The sequence below is a fragment of the Sus scrofa genome, chromosome 17 (assembly GCF_054392235.1).
Source record: "Sus scrofa isolate SSC_HxYL_T2T_F1_AM1 chromosome 17, Sscrofa_HxYL_maternal_Yorkshire_Landrace_v2.0, whole genome shotgun sequence".
In the NCBI taxonomy this organism is placed as follows: domain Eukaryota; kingdom Metazoa; phylum Chordata; class Mammalia; order Artiodactyla; family Suidae; genus Sus; species Sus scrofa.
In genome coordinates this window covers 68,354,812-68,367,226 of record NC_139399.1, presented here as the reverse complement: position 1 = coordinate 68,367,226, position 12,415 = coordinate 68,354,812, and the positions used below count along the sequence as shown (strand labels likewise).

Here is a 12,415-nt window from a genome sequence, read left to right as displayed (position 1 = left end):
ATGTCTGCTTGTTTTCCCCACGGGTCTCAAGGTCTTGAGGGCAGCACACACTCCCGATCTTGTGTCTCTAACCTTGCAGAGGGCTTGCACCATATTAGATAAAATGCACATCCTTACTGAAAGTCAGGAGGGCTTTGGAGCATTGGAAAGAAGAAGAGAGGAGAGATACAAAAGAAGTAGGTTGCGTGTTCTGGAAGATTCGAGTCTGAGGTTCTAGTGTTTGAAGAGACTAGAGGAATAAAGAACATTCTTGGAGAGATGCAGATGGCATTAGAAGGGTGACAACTGGAAACCTTGGCCAGAGGTGTGCAGGGTCAGAACCTGGGTTTCAGACATGCACCAACACGGTGACAACGAAGCCTTGAAGTGACACCTGCCAAGCGCAGCATCGTGGATACACACAGCCTGCGGGGTAGGGCCTGGCTCAAACACGTAACTGGGGGAAGTTTCCATGAGTCCCGCTGGGATGCTCTGAGACACCCAGAGACGAGGGCTTTCAAAGCCCTCATTAAAGAAGCGACTGTCTCCATTTACCACACCGTAGAAGGACTTACTGCTTTAAGTTGTCTTCGTTTTATTTTAGCTGTATGTACCCCCCCATGGCAAAATGTAACTTCTGTATGTCTTTATTCATATCTCAGCAACAAACTTATGTCTCAGCGAACTTTTTAATCTTAAGACAGTTCTAAAGTTGCAGAAAGACCATGACGATAATAGAATTCCCACACACTCTGAGCAGTCTCCTATACAACCAATACTCTCTATGAAATATGGTACATTTGTCAGAGACAGGAATCAATACCGAGAGATTATTATTAAGGGAAGCCTGCGCTTTTTTCAAATTTCCTTTGTTCTTACTTAACGTTCTGTTTTCTGTCCCAGCAAACCACCCAGTAATCACATGACACGTGGAGTCTGTATCTGTCAGTAACAAAACACCATAGACTGGGCATTTATTTTTCCCAGTTCTGGAGGCTGGAAGACCCAGATCCAGGTCCTGCAGGGCTGGTTTCTAGTGAAGGTTTTCTTCCTGGTGGCAGGTGGCCGCCTTCTCCTGTGTCCCCACACGTCAGAGAGGAGCAAGTTCTCGGCCGTCTCTTCTTGGAAGGACGCCAGTCCTGGCAGATCGGGGCGCCACCCTCAGACCCCAGTTAACCGTAATTACGTCCACTCCGGCCTCATCTCCCAACAGAGCCACCCTGGGAGTTACAGTCCCAGCCAAGTTCTGGAGGGGACGTGATTCAACCCATCACATTTCCCCTCAGGCTCCTCCTGGCTGTGAGAATGTCTCAGACTTTCCTGGCTTTTTGGTGACCCTGACTGTTTTGAGGAGGCCTGGCCGGGTTTTGTGTAGAACGTCCCTCACTGGGATTTGTCTGATGTTCTTGTCGTGATTAGATGGGGTTCAAGGTTTTAGGGAGGATGGCCTCTGAGACGAAGGTACCATTTCCGTCACATCTAATCAAGGGTAGGTATGACCCACACGACTTATCATTGCTGGTGTTGACCTTGACCTCCTGGCTGAGGTTGTGTCTGTTCGGCCTCTGCATTGTAAATGTATTATTTTCCCTCCTGATATTCTGTACTGTTTGGAAGGAAATAATTATGTGTTTCCCACACTCAGAAGAAAGTATGCGAAGCCACTTGTTTAAGGATGGAGAGAGTGTACAGACGACGTGGGATCTTCTGCAGGAGAGATGGGTCCATTCGTACGCACTCATTCATTCAATCAGTCAATCTTCTTCCTGGAGAATGGGGCTAGAAACCAGGTCCTCATACCGTGTTTGCTCCTTGTTACTGGCCTTACTGCTCCCGGCCTTCTCACTTGGCAGAGCGAGGAAACCTACGTATGTGCACAAACCCTGTCCACACACGTGTCCACACACACATCTGTAAACAGCTTTACCTGTGATCACCGTTATTTCTATTACCCTAAAGATGAGGCCACACCGATGTCCCCAACGCTGACCGGTTGCCATGTGGATCATTCTAGCTCCCCTTCTGCTTTGTTGCAAACTTTGCCTCCAACACAGAGAAACTCAGCTCCTCCGTCCACCACCCACATCCTGAGTTATTCCCCTCCAGGATGCATGTAGCAGCGTCAGAATTCTGGATTTTCAGGGGACACGACTCAACCCATAACAGGCGGCATCCTTGACAGGTGCTGGAGAACTCGGCCAGCTGGGGAGGCGCTTCGACCTGGGTCTGGACGGACAAGCTGCATGATTTAACGGCACCTCGATCTCCGCGGTCCTCCCCCCAAAACCCAGGGCCCAGTCTTTACGTGAGGAAAACATCAGACAAGTCCCGGCGAGGGACCTTCTACAAGACGATCTGGGGGCTCGCGGCACAAGGAAAACATGGGCCCCTCGGCTAGACCTCACTAAGAGTTTCGGGGTGGTGCCAGCAAGCACTGAGTCAAGCCCGGGGCCTCTCTGGCCAGGGCCTGCTGTGACCCGTGTGACTGCCCCGGCTGCACAGCCACAATCTGGCTGGGTGTAGAGCAGAAGCCAAGAAAGGAAAGCCCAGCAGCAGGAGGGAACGTTGAGAGCAAATCCCAAGGAACCATTCACTGAAGATCCATGCAACTAACACACGTCACACAGACGGGGCAACGGAGGGTCCCGAAATGCCTGGCACCAAGCTGTGGGCTGGGTGTGGGTACACAGGTACCTGCTACATCACCCTTTGTGCTCTTCTGCTGGGTCTTAAATATCTCCTAATCTGTTCACAAAGGCTGTTTTTCTGCGTGTGGCTCCAACTCACTTTCCACGCTTCGTCTCACTGTGTGATTGTCTAGTCCCTAGCGGAGGTCCTCTCAGTGGACACACACGTGGTCTCTGGGATTGTGGACACGCGGTTTGCGTCCTTGGCCCTGGAAGACTTTCTCTTTGAAGTGGTGCCTCTCTTCAGCTCAGCCGTGTGGTCTCTCACATACCTGAGAATAAATAATCACATTCACTGCTTTCTCTGAGCAGAGGATCAGCCCATCCCGAGCACTCGCTCACCCCAGGGCCTGGGCGAGATATGTGGCTCTGTTGTTTTGTGGGGGGGCATTTCCGGCATTTTCGGCGGGGGGGAGAATGGATCCCCAGAGTGGATTTTCTCCCCCTTCGAGAACTTGGATCAGTCATCAGGAGACGGTCATCCTCTGAGCTGAACTATGACGCCAAGAAAAAAGCAAAACTCTCATTATCAAGAAACTGACCGGGGGGCGGGGGGGGGGGGCTCGTGTGGTCTGGGTGCTGGGATGCTGGGTCTGTCTTTCTTCACAGTCAGCTGTTCATTGGTGTCAAGTCCGCAGCAACCGTCAGTAGGTGGTAATGAGGAAAGCTGGAGCACGTTTGGGTGTTTAAATTAATTCCATCACACATCGCTGTATGCAAGTGGCCTCTTCTCTAATTGATAATTGTGCACCAATTAACTTCCCTCTGAGGGTCATTCTCAAATTCTAGCTGTGTTCCCGCCATGTCTCCGGAGAATCGAAATTCCCTGCAGAGTTGCCAAATCACACTCCGGTCTCTCCCGGAACTCTCGGGCACTGATTTCACACCAGAAGAAGCGGGGCCTGCATTTCTCCAGCAGCTTCAATGCCAGCTCAGTACTGGCGACTCAGAGAAGTGTCCTCCTGTCCAGGGCTCCCCAGAGCCTCCCATCGGGACATCCCGCTGCTGGAGTTCCCAAGGCCATTTCCGGCTTCCTGCGCCTGTAGCTGAGCTCGTCTTCCCAAGTGGTCATCCTGCTTTTGGTAAGCCGGCGGGTGACCCCACCCTCCCCACGCCAACGACATTCAGAAACACCCTGCTCTGCCCCGCTAACCCTGAGCCCGCACAGCCGCAGGACCTGGGGCTGCAGCCCCTCTGCCCCAGCCCGTCTCCGTGCCTGCCGCGCCTGCTGACCGCACGCTGCCCCTCCACCTGACCCCTGCTTCAGCCTTCCCTGGTCACCCTGTCCTGCCTCTGCACCGCAGCCAGAAAACGTCCCAGCATCGGCCCAGGCCCTGCTCAAGTGCCCTGAGGCAGGCTGGTCGTTTCTCACACAGGTAAACGGGCATCATCCGGATAGTCCAGCCCCTCCCCTTCTGCTTACCCAACGGAAACGCAAACCTGTGTCCACACAGAGACTTGAACGCACCTGGTCCTAGGCCACACCCATCACGGCCCCACAACAGAAAGAATCCACAGGTCCCGGAGCCAGAGGATGGATAGAAAGCTGCCGTGTGTCCACACAATGGGATAGGGCTTGGCGCTGACTGTGAAGAGGAAGGAACAGGCAAAGCGCGTGATGGGTGTGGATGTTGACATGGAGGGAAGCTGCCCAGCTCACAGGTCCCCTGGGCAACGTCCTTGAGAAAACACGTCTGGTCTGTAGTCTGAAGCAGAGCTGCCCTTGCCTGGGACGGAGGAAGTGGTGGCATCGGGTGGATGGGGCACGGGGGAACCTCGGGGGCTACGGGAACGCCTGTGTGTTGACTGGGGCGCTGGTTACACAGGGCGTGCACCTTTGTAAACCTTACGGAGTTGCACAGTTAAAATGGATGCTTTGGACTGCACGTGAAAATAACCAGAAAAACAAAACAAAACGATAGCAACAAAACCCTTACGGGCTCCCAAAGCCTCTTAAAATAGAACGAGGCTCTCTAAGACTGCACAGCCCTGCGCCCTGCCTCCTGCCTGGTACCCATCTTGCATCTGCCCTTTCCCCACAGACACAGAGAGTGATGGACGCTCAGCTCACGCCCACTCTCCCTCTGGCCTTTGTCAGGTCTTCTCTGCCTGGGACAGTCCACACCCGCTCCCCGACTGTGGCTGCCTCCTGTCCGTCCTTGGGTTTCTGCTCGGACATCACCTCCTCCGGGAAGCTGCAGCTCACCTGAGCCCCGAGACTGTGTGAGGCGGTCCTGCCAGGCGATCCTGGGAGCCTAGGGGGCACGGTGCTGTGCCCTTCTCCCAGTTTGTCCCTAGAGCCCAGTACAGCGGGGGGGGGAGCCGCCACAATCGGGTCACTAGTTCAGTGAACGAACCGAGGCAACCAGGGGACATCTCAGAGTCCGTCAGCTGGAGGTCTGGTCACACCTGTGACCTCAGCACTGCTCCAGGTCCTGGTCGCGCTTATTCTGGGGGCCCTGCGGGGTTCTGATTTTGAGACACCGGCATGCTGAGTCCCTCTTCTCCACCAATGTCTCAAATCCCAGCCCGATAAGGCCCTGTTGGGTTGTTGTCAGCTTCACCTCATCAGGTGGAACCAACATGCTGACCGGCCTTGGGACACACACAAGCCCCCAGTTCCCAGGGGACGGTCCCAGCAAGACTTCCGTGTGCCAAGTGTGGCCGTGCCGCTTCAGCCACATGGGGTATGTGGACAGGGCATTTCTGGGAAGGAAAGTCATCACTCCCTCCGGGGGCGAGATCTGTGAAGGAAACACCAGGGCAGCTCCCTCCCCTGCTCTCAGCAGCTCGGCCGCGCGGGGGCGATGGTCCAGCAGCTCGGCTGGACTCTGCTGCGGGGGACAGAGCAGTGCCTCTCCGGTCCCAGGCCATCCTGCAGGGACACAGGCTGCAGACAATGTCTGGGTTCTCAAGGCAGCTCGGGTTTGTTCTGTAATCTGAACTTCTTTCATGTGACCCTTAATATAAAGTTTCTAAATTTTTCATGAAGAAAAACAACAAAATCAAATTAAAACTGTTAGGAGTGACCTTCCGATAAACAAGTGCCTGGACCCCCCAGGGCTGTCCATGCCTCACCGCAGTGGCCCCAGGTTCAGGGCCAGAGCAATTGTGGCTCCAATTAGGGCTGTGGCAGCTTGAGGGCGGCCTCAGTTTGTTTGGAGAGGCAGGTGTCAGGGCTTTGCCGGCGTCTGCACTGCTCACTCTGGGTTGTATTGGCTTGAATATTTTATGTTTGCCCTCATGAAAAATTAAATCAGAATGTTCTTACCCTTTAGCAATGCTCTTTATCATCCGGATTGATAAAGAAAGTGAGTTCTGAGGAGTCAAGAGGCGCTTATCATGTGCTCAGGAGTCGTGAGAAGCTGAAGGCAAGAGGGAGCTGGGTCCCAACTGCTCCTTCTGCTCCAGCCTGGTCCTGACTGATGCTGGGTCAGGCTGCAGCCCGGGAGGGAAGCTCCCCAGGACAGGGCAAGAGCCCCGAGCATGATTCGCCCTGTGGCCCCTAGCATCCTCTTAGCAACATGGCCAGGAAGGCTGGGTTCCTACCCGAGGGGGCTTCCTTCATGCCAGGCATCCTCGTCACCCCTGCACGGGGATGCTCGCTCGGTACAGGGCTGTTTCTATCCCAACACAGTGGCAGGATGGTCAGGTTCCTTCAAGCGGGCAAAGGCCACTGCAGTGGGCAGAAGAGCCCCCTGAAGATGTTCACATCCTCAGCCCCAGAGCCTGGGCACATGCCACCTTACACGGGAAAGGGAATTTTCGGGTGATATTAAATTAAGGATTGGGGGGGCGGTTGCAAAATCCTGGCCTAGCCACGTGGGCCCAGGTGGATGGGTGAGGGAGGAGGCAGGGGCTCAGAGGCAGAGTGACACAGCACGAAGGAGACTTGATGGGCTCTCGTTGGCATGGAGGTGGAAGGGAGCCATGATCCAAGAGACCTATGAAGCCTCTAGAAGATGGAAAAGGCAAGGCATGGGATTTTCCCTAGAATCTCTACGTCTCAGTCAGGGGTCCCCGGGAAAAGAAGCTGATAGGGTAGATGGATATAGACATAGGTGGATGATAGATGGATAGTTGATGGACAGAGAGGTCGATGCGAGACAGGTGATGGGATGGACAGACAGAGTAAATAGGTACATGGATGGGCGGCTGAGGATGGATGGACGGACGGATGGACGTAATAAGAGATTTATTAGAGAAACTGGCTCCGGTGTTTACGGAGGCTGAGAAACCCCACAATATGCAAGCTGGAGACCCAGGAAAGCCAGGGGGACAAGCCAGCCTGAGTCCAACGGCCCCAGAACCGGGGGGCTGGATGACCTCAGTCCTGGTCTGAGTCCAAGAGCCTGCGGACCGGGAGCCCCGATGTCTGCGGGCAGAGAAGGCGGGTGTCCCAGCTCAAGAAGGGAGGGAGGGTCTGCTCTTCCTCCGTCTCTTCTTCTGTTCAGCCCTCGATGGACGGATGGGAGCCCCCTGAGCTGGTGGGGCCACCTCAGGTACTCAGCCTCCCTGGGCTCATGCGAATCTCTTCCAGAAACCACCCCAGAAAGACGCACCCAGAATTACCAGCCGCCCCGGCATCCCCCAGCTCAGTCAAGTCGCCACATTAACCATCACGGTCTGGAAGAAAGGCGACTCTGCCGGCACCTTGAGCCCAGTGAGACTCGGTTCGGTCTCCTGACCTCCAGACCCGAAAGCTCATGGATTTGCATTGTTTACATTTGTTACCGTAGCAGTCATGAACTAATACACCCACTTAGTACATACGTGAGGCGGGTGAATGAGTGTGTGAAGACGCTGAGCTGTGGAAGCATTTTGCTATTTATCATCTTCTGCTGCACAAGCCACGGTGACAAAGACGTCGTTTTGAGCCCCATTTCCACCTGGTAAGGAACGTGCTTGCATTGACTTCCTTTCATCTACAACGGAGATGAGTGCAGGCTATTGCCAAGATCACTAGTGGGATCGCGTATTGAGGGAGGAGCATCTGACAAAATTAAGTACAGTTATCACTTCCCCTAATAACCCACAGAAGCAGTGTCTGCGGAGCCTCCTGCATTGGGCCCGGGGCTCTGCAGGGTCACGTGGGAGTCCGGTTAATCTCCATGCAGAGGAAAGAAAGCCTCTCAGGAAAAGTTAAGCAAAGTTAAAAATGACTAGGGAAAGGCTTCACCAGAGCAATTATGTTTAAGCGTGGAGTGAATAATACCAGCTGTTAGTTGCCCAGCTCATTCTTGAGAGCCTCGGGGAGGTCAGAGCACCAGGCAGCCAGTGCTGGGGGCCCACGGGGGTGTTACAGAGCGCGCGTCCTGAATAAATCTCGGAGCCCCCGTGGGTATGACGGAGGGTCCCAGGACCATCCACGGTGACAGTTGAGACCTTCAAGTCACCACTTCTCAGACCAATCACCATTACCCTTCTCATGTTAATACACTGAAGCTCAGCTCGTGGGTTCTGCTGCTCAGAAAAGTGAGGTTGGCAGAGAGCGTTTTAGTATTTCACGTCTAGAGATGTCTTCGGTCAGGACATCTTCAATGATAAACAGACCAAAAGGAAAGGGCATCTAATCGAGGGAGGGTGAGCAGGGCTAGCTTCAGGTCAAGCTGTATCCAGGGGCTCAGAGGCCATCAGGACTCTGACTGTCCACCCACTGCAGAACATGCGCTTGTGGGGAAAATGAGCCGCCCAAACCCCAGGCTGGCGGAAACCAAGTTTTGCCGCCCTTGCAGTTGCTGGGGGCTCTTCTTCTGTATCTGACACCTGCAGGGTGATGCTTCCACGCCCAGCCTGGGTCGTGTGCAGACAAGGCAGTGCTGAGATCCTCCTCACGACTGCCCTTCTCCTCTCCCTCCAGTTTAATATTGTGAGGCTCAGTAAAAGGATCCCATTCAAAATAAAAACATACTTGCTGAATGAAGGTATGAATTACAGAAAAGCTTACATATGTCAGTCTGTTTTGTACAACTTTGAAGGACGTAATCAACCACTCCAGGTGGGGAGAACCCCCACTCCAGGTGGGGAAAGTCGCCTGAAGCTCAGAGAGTTTGATAAGCTGCTGGAGATGACAGGGCAACTTCTCCAGTCGTGCCCTTTCCATCGTGAAAACTCTTTCCCAAGATCACGCACTCCATCTGCTCATTGAAGGTCTCCTGAGTATCCACCGTGTTCCTGCACCAGAGGAAACTGCGATGAAGGTGCAACTTATGCCCTAACCTGAACAATGGGCGTGAGAGTGGCCCCTACTCCCAGGACCGGTGTGTGCTGTTGAGATGGTGTTCGGACAGCACAGGGTAGGGGCTCAGCAAACATCACTCCACGTCACTCTGGGTTCCCTGGGCTGCAGATCCTGTACCCTTTGCTTCTTTTTCACCCTCCGGCCCAGACTGGTAAGCAGCAGAATTCCTTCTTCATTAAAGAAACACATACTATTATAATGAATAACAATTTCTATGCATCCCACAAAGTGAATATACCAAGACATCAATTAGAACAATGCAAAGGGGCTGTACTCCTGTGTGAGGCTGCATCATGGGATAAAGTCCGGGAGGTCTGAAAACCCTACCAGAGAACTTGAGCTCCTTCCCAGGGGAGCTCTTTCTGTCCCCAAGAACACGCAGGCTTTTCTCTAAAGTGTCCGGGTGATTTGCTGAAGATAAGGTGTTTGAACATGAACTGATGACATTGGATGGTGTCGATCTTCAAACACTCAAGTGTGTTGTGGCTGAAACAGCTCAGGGTGGTATGAGGTTCCTTCTCCTCCCAGAATGGCTGCAGATCTCCAGGGCTTTGAAAGGAGATGATGGTTAGACATATCACAAAAGCATACTATTTCTTTTTTAATGGGGAGAAAAGAAGAAGCTGAAAATAAGAGGGAAATGGCCAATGAAGGAGAGTCAGTAAAAGCTCATTAATTCTGAGTCTGGTAACCTGAAATTTGTGAACATTCAGATGGAGGTCAAAAGGAAGCCTCCTTTGCCTTGTTAAAAATTGTTCAGCAAATGAATTGTGAATCCAGGGTGATTGTAGAAGGTACACGTTGGCTTCTGGAGGAGAACAAATTGCTTTCAAGGTTACTGTGGTCACAAACAGACGGATCAGAAGAGAACAAATAAGAATCTATTTTGAGTTCCTCTACTTAGTTGTTAGTTTCTTGACATATTTACTCAAAGGGAATAAAATAACATGCTTTTAAAAGCATTTTATGACTTGGAGTTTTGCACTAATTAACATTGATCTTTTAATTTGGTGAAATTTTATCCTGTGGATATTTTTCTTTGAAGAATTCTAAACCTTTATTTAGACATGTAGTGTCAGTGCAATTCTGGGAAAAAAAAACCCTGTAATTGTAGTGAGAGTGAAGAAGAGGAACTCTCACTTCTCTGGAAGCTGAGGGAGGAAGTGAGGGAAGAGGAAGAAAAAGTCATGAAAATTGCCAGTGGAGTCATGGGAGCCAGCAGAGTGGGCGGGACCTCCACCCCATTCCTAATCCAGCATGAGCTGGTCAAGTTCCTAAGCATGGACCATGTTCTGGAGGAGCGGATGCTGAGACGGAGCTGGCGTGCAGCAGGATGCTTATCAGGGCATGCTTTGGGCTTCCATCCTAGGCAAGGGGAGGTGGAGGGAAAGGAAGACCTAAGCAGGTCAGGGAGCCCAGCCACAGTGCAGTCACAGCCCCTTCTGGAAGCTCTGGAGCTAAATCAGCCCACGCAAGTCCCCCTCCTGTGGCAGAGATGGCTGTATCTCTGTACCTTTGTCAGCTGTGGGACTGCCCTGTGTGGAGAGGGGCACATGAGTGAGGCAGTCCATAAACAGGCTGAAGGCCAAAGTGCCCTGCCCACAGCACCCCAGCAGCTGTTGGGAAGGGTGGTCTGGACACCTCACCTCTTGCCCACCCAGATTAGCTCAGCTCCATTTCTCAGCTGTAAGATGGAAATAGTATTTCTGCCTCTGCGTCCCTGTGGGGTTGGACGGAAGACTCTGGATAAAGCACCTGGCACAGTGGCTATTATGGACTGAATGCTGTCTCCCCAGAATTCACATGTTGAACGCTAACCTCCAAGGGGGTGGCTTCTGGACAGGGGCCCTTTGGGAGGTAGTGAGGGTGGGGACCCCAGGACTGGGGTTCGTGCCCTTGTAGGAGAAGGCCAGAGAGCTGGCACCTTCTCTGTACACCAGCTGGGGATAAATGGAGAAGGCATCAGTCTGCAACCCAGAAGGGAGCTGGCACCAGAATCTGGACAGGCCAGCATGCTGGTCTCAGACCTGCAGCCCCCGAACTCTGAGAAGTAAATGCTTATTGTTTATCAGCCACCGAGTTTACAGTATTTTGCATCCAGCCTGAGCTAAGACACTGGCACGTAATAAATGTGAATGAATGTGAACAGAATAATAATATGTATTATTTTTTATTGCTAATAGTTATAATAACCATATTGTTATAGAATGCTTTACAGCTGGTTAAGGATATGCAATCTCATCAATCATCATAGCTCAGTGAATTTGTGGTTTCAGCCATGATACAAGTAAGAGTCACAGGCTCACAGAGCCGGGGCATGTGGAAAAGACCAGGGATACTCCTCGATGCAAAGGATTAGGATCACAAGTCTATTTTGAAGTTTTGGTGTGGTCCAGCTTTGCAGGCATTTTTTGAGATGACTCTGAATGGACTCCTTATTTGCACTAACTTTTCTGATCCTGCGAGAAGGAGCACAGGTGTTTAACGTGAAGGCAGATGATGGCACTTTCCTGGATCCTGTTTCTAATAGGATGAAGCCAAAGACTCTTCCTTCCTCTGCAGGTCACACCACCCTGAGGGACCAACCACTTCAGCTGGATCATGACGCACAACTGCTCATGCTTGTAAACTGCATGTAAATTGTCTAGAAATTCAAATGTTTCCAACTTCAACATAGGAAGAAGAATATTTGAGTGGATGCTTTTTATCCTCACAGCACCAGCATCAGAAGCACATGCATAATTTAAAAACAATATATTTTCAATTATTGTGAGTTTCCCAAACAGGAGATTTTTTTTGTGTGTGTGAATGTTAAATGCAACCAGATGATCATTAAAAATCTTGCTTGTGTTGACATTTCCTTCAGCTCTAAAACTAAGTTAAATTTTCTTAGTAGTAAATGAGATCCCTTGGGAAAAGTGTTTCCAAAGAAAAGATTTAAGCATTTTCCTAGCAAAGAAAAAAGAAATAAAGAATGGGGGGAAAGGAGAACTAGGTTTCAATTTTACTACTAGTTTTGGAATCAAAGTCATGGCCAATATCCCACTGAGATGAAAATTATTCCAAGCTGGAGGAGCAGGGTTGAGAATGTGTGCTTCTGCAAAATGTATTGACATCATGATCTTACTAATGTATGCTAATATCTAGCCAAAACTGACTATATAACTGAAAGCACTGGGCAGTGTTGTCTAAAATATCAGATATATATTCTGATATGATCTCATTATTACAAAATTAATTCAGATCCTTGTAGGATGTTTTGAAATGCCTTCCAGAAATAACAAAACTGACAGCCTGATAAATCATATTTCAGTGGTACCTTAGCAAAAAGTCAGAAGAAATCAGTTTGATCTTCCTAGACGAACAGTTCAATGTTCAAGCTCCTTCTAGCATTTAGAATCAATGTCTATAAAAATAACCCACTATCATCAGCGATGCTCAGGCATGTCCAGCAGCACACGTCTCTAGCTAGAAGAACTACTTTCTCATTAAGTTCCTATACACACAA

The 12,415-nt window shown here is 51.0% G+C and overlaps 1 long non-coding RNA gene across 4 annotated transcripts in view; it reads right to left on the bottom strand.

Annotated features, from left to right (window-relative positions):
• LOC102161661 (uncharacterized) overlaps positions 1-12,415 on the bottom strand; it is a 509,074-nt gene that overhangs the window by 54,448 nt on the left and 442,211 nt on the right. The window contains exons 11-12 of one of the 4 annotated variants that reach the window (XR_014832664.1): positions 4,135-4,252; positions 555-2,938 (exon numbers count right to left, since the gene is read on the bottom strand). The exons of the other annotated variants lie outside the window; for them this stretch is intronic. This is a non-coding gene — a long non-coding RNA (uncharacterized LOC102161661). Of the gene's footprint in view, positions 1-554; positions 2,939-4,134; positions 4,253-12,415 lie in introns of those variants that run through there. 4 annotated transcript variants of the gene reach the window in all.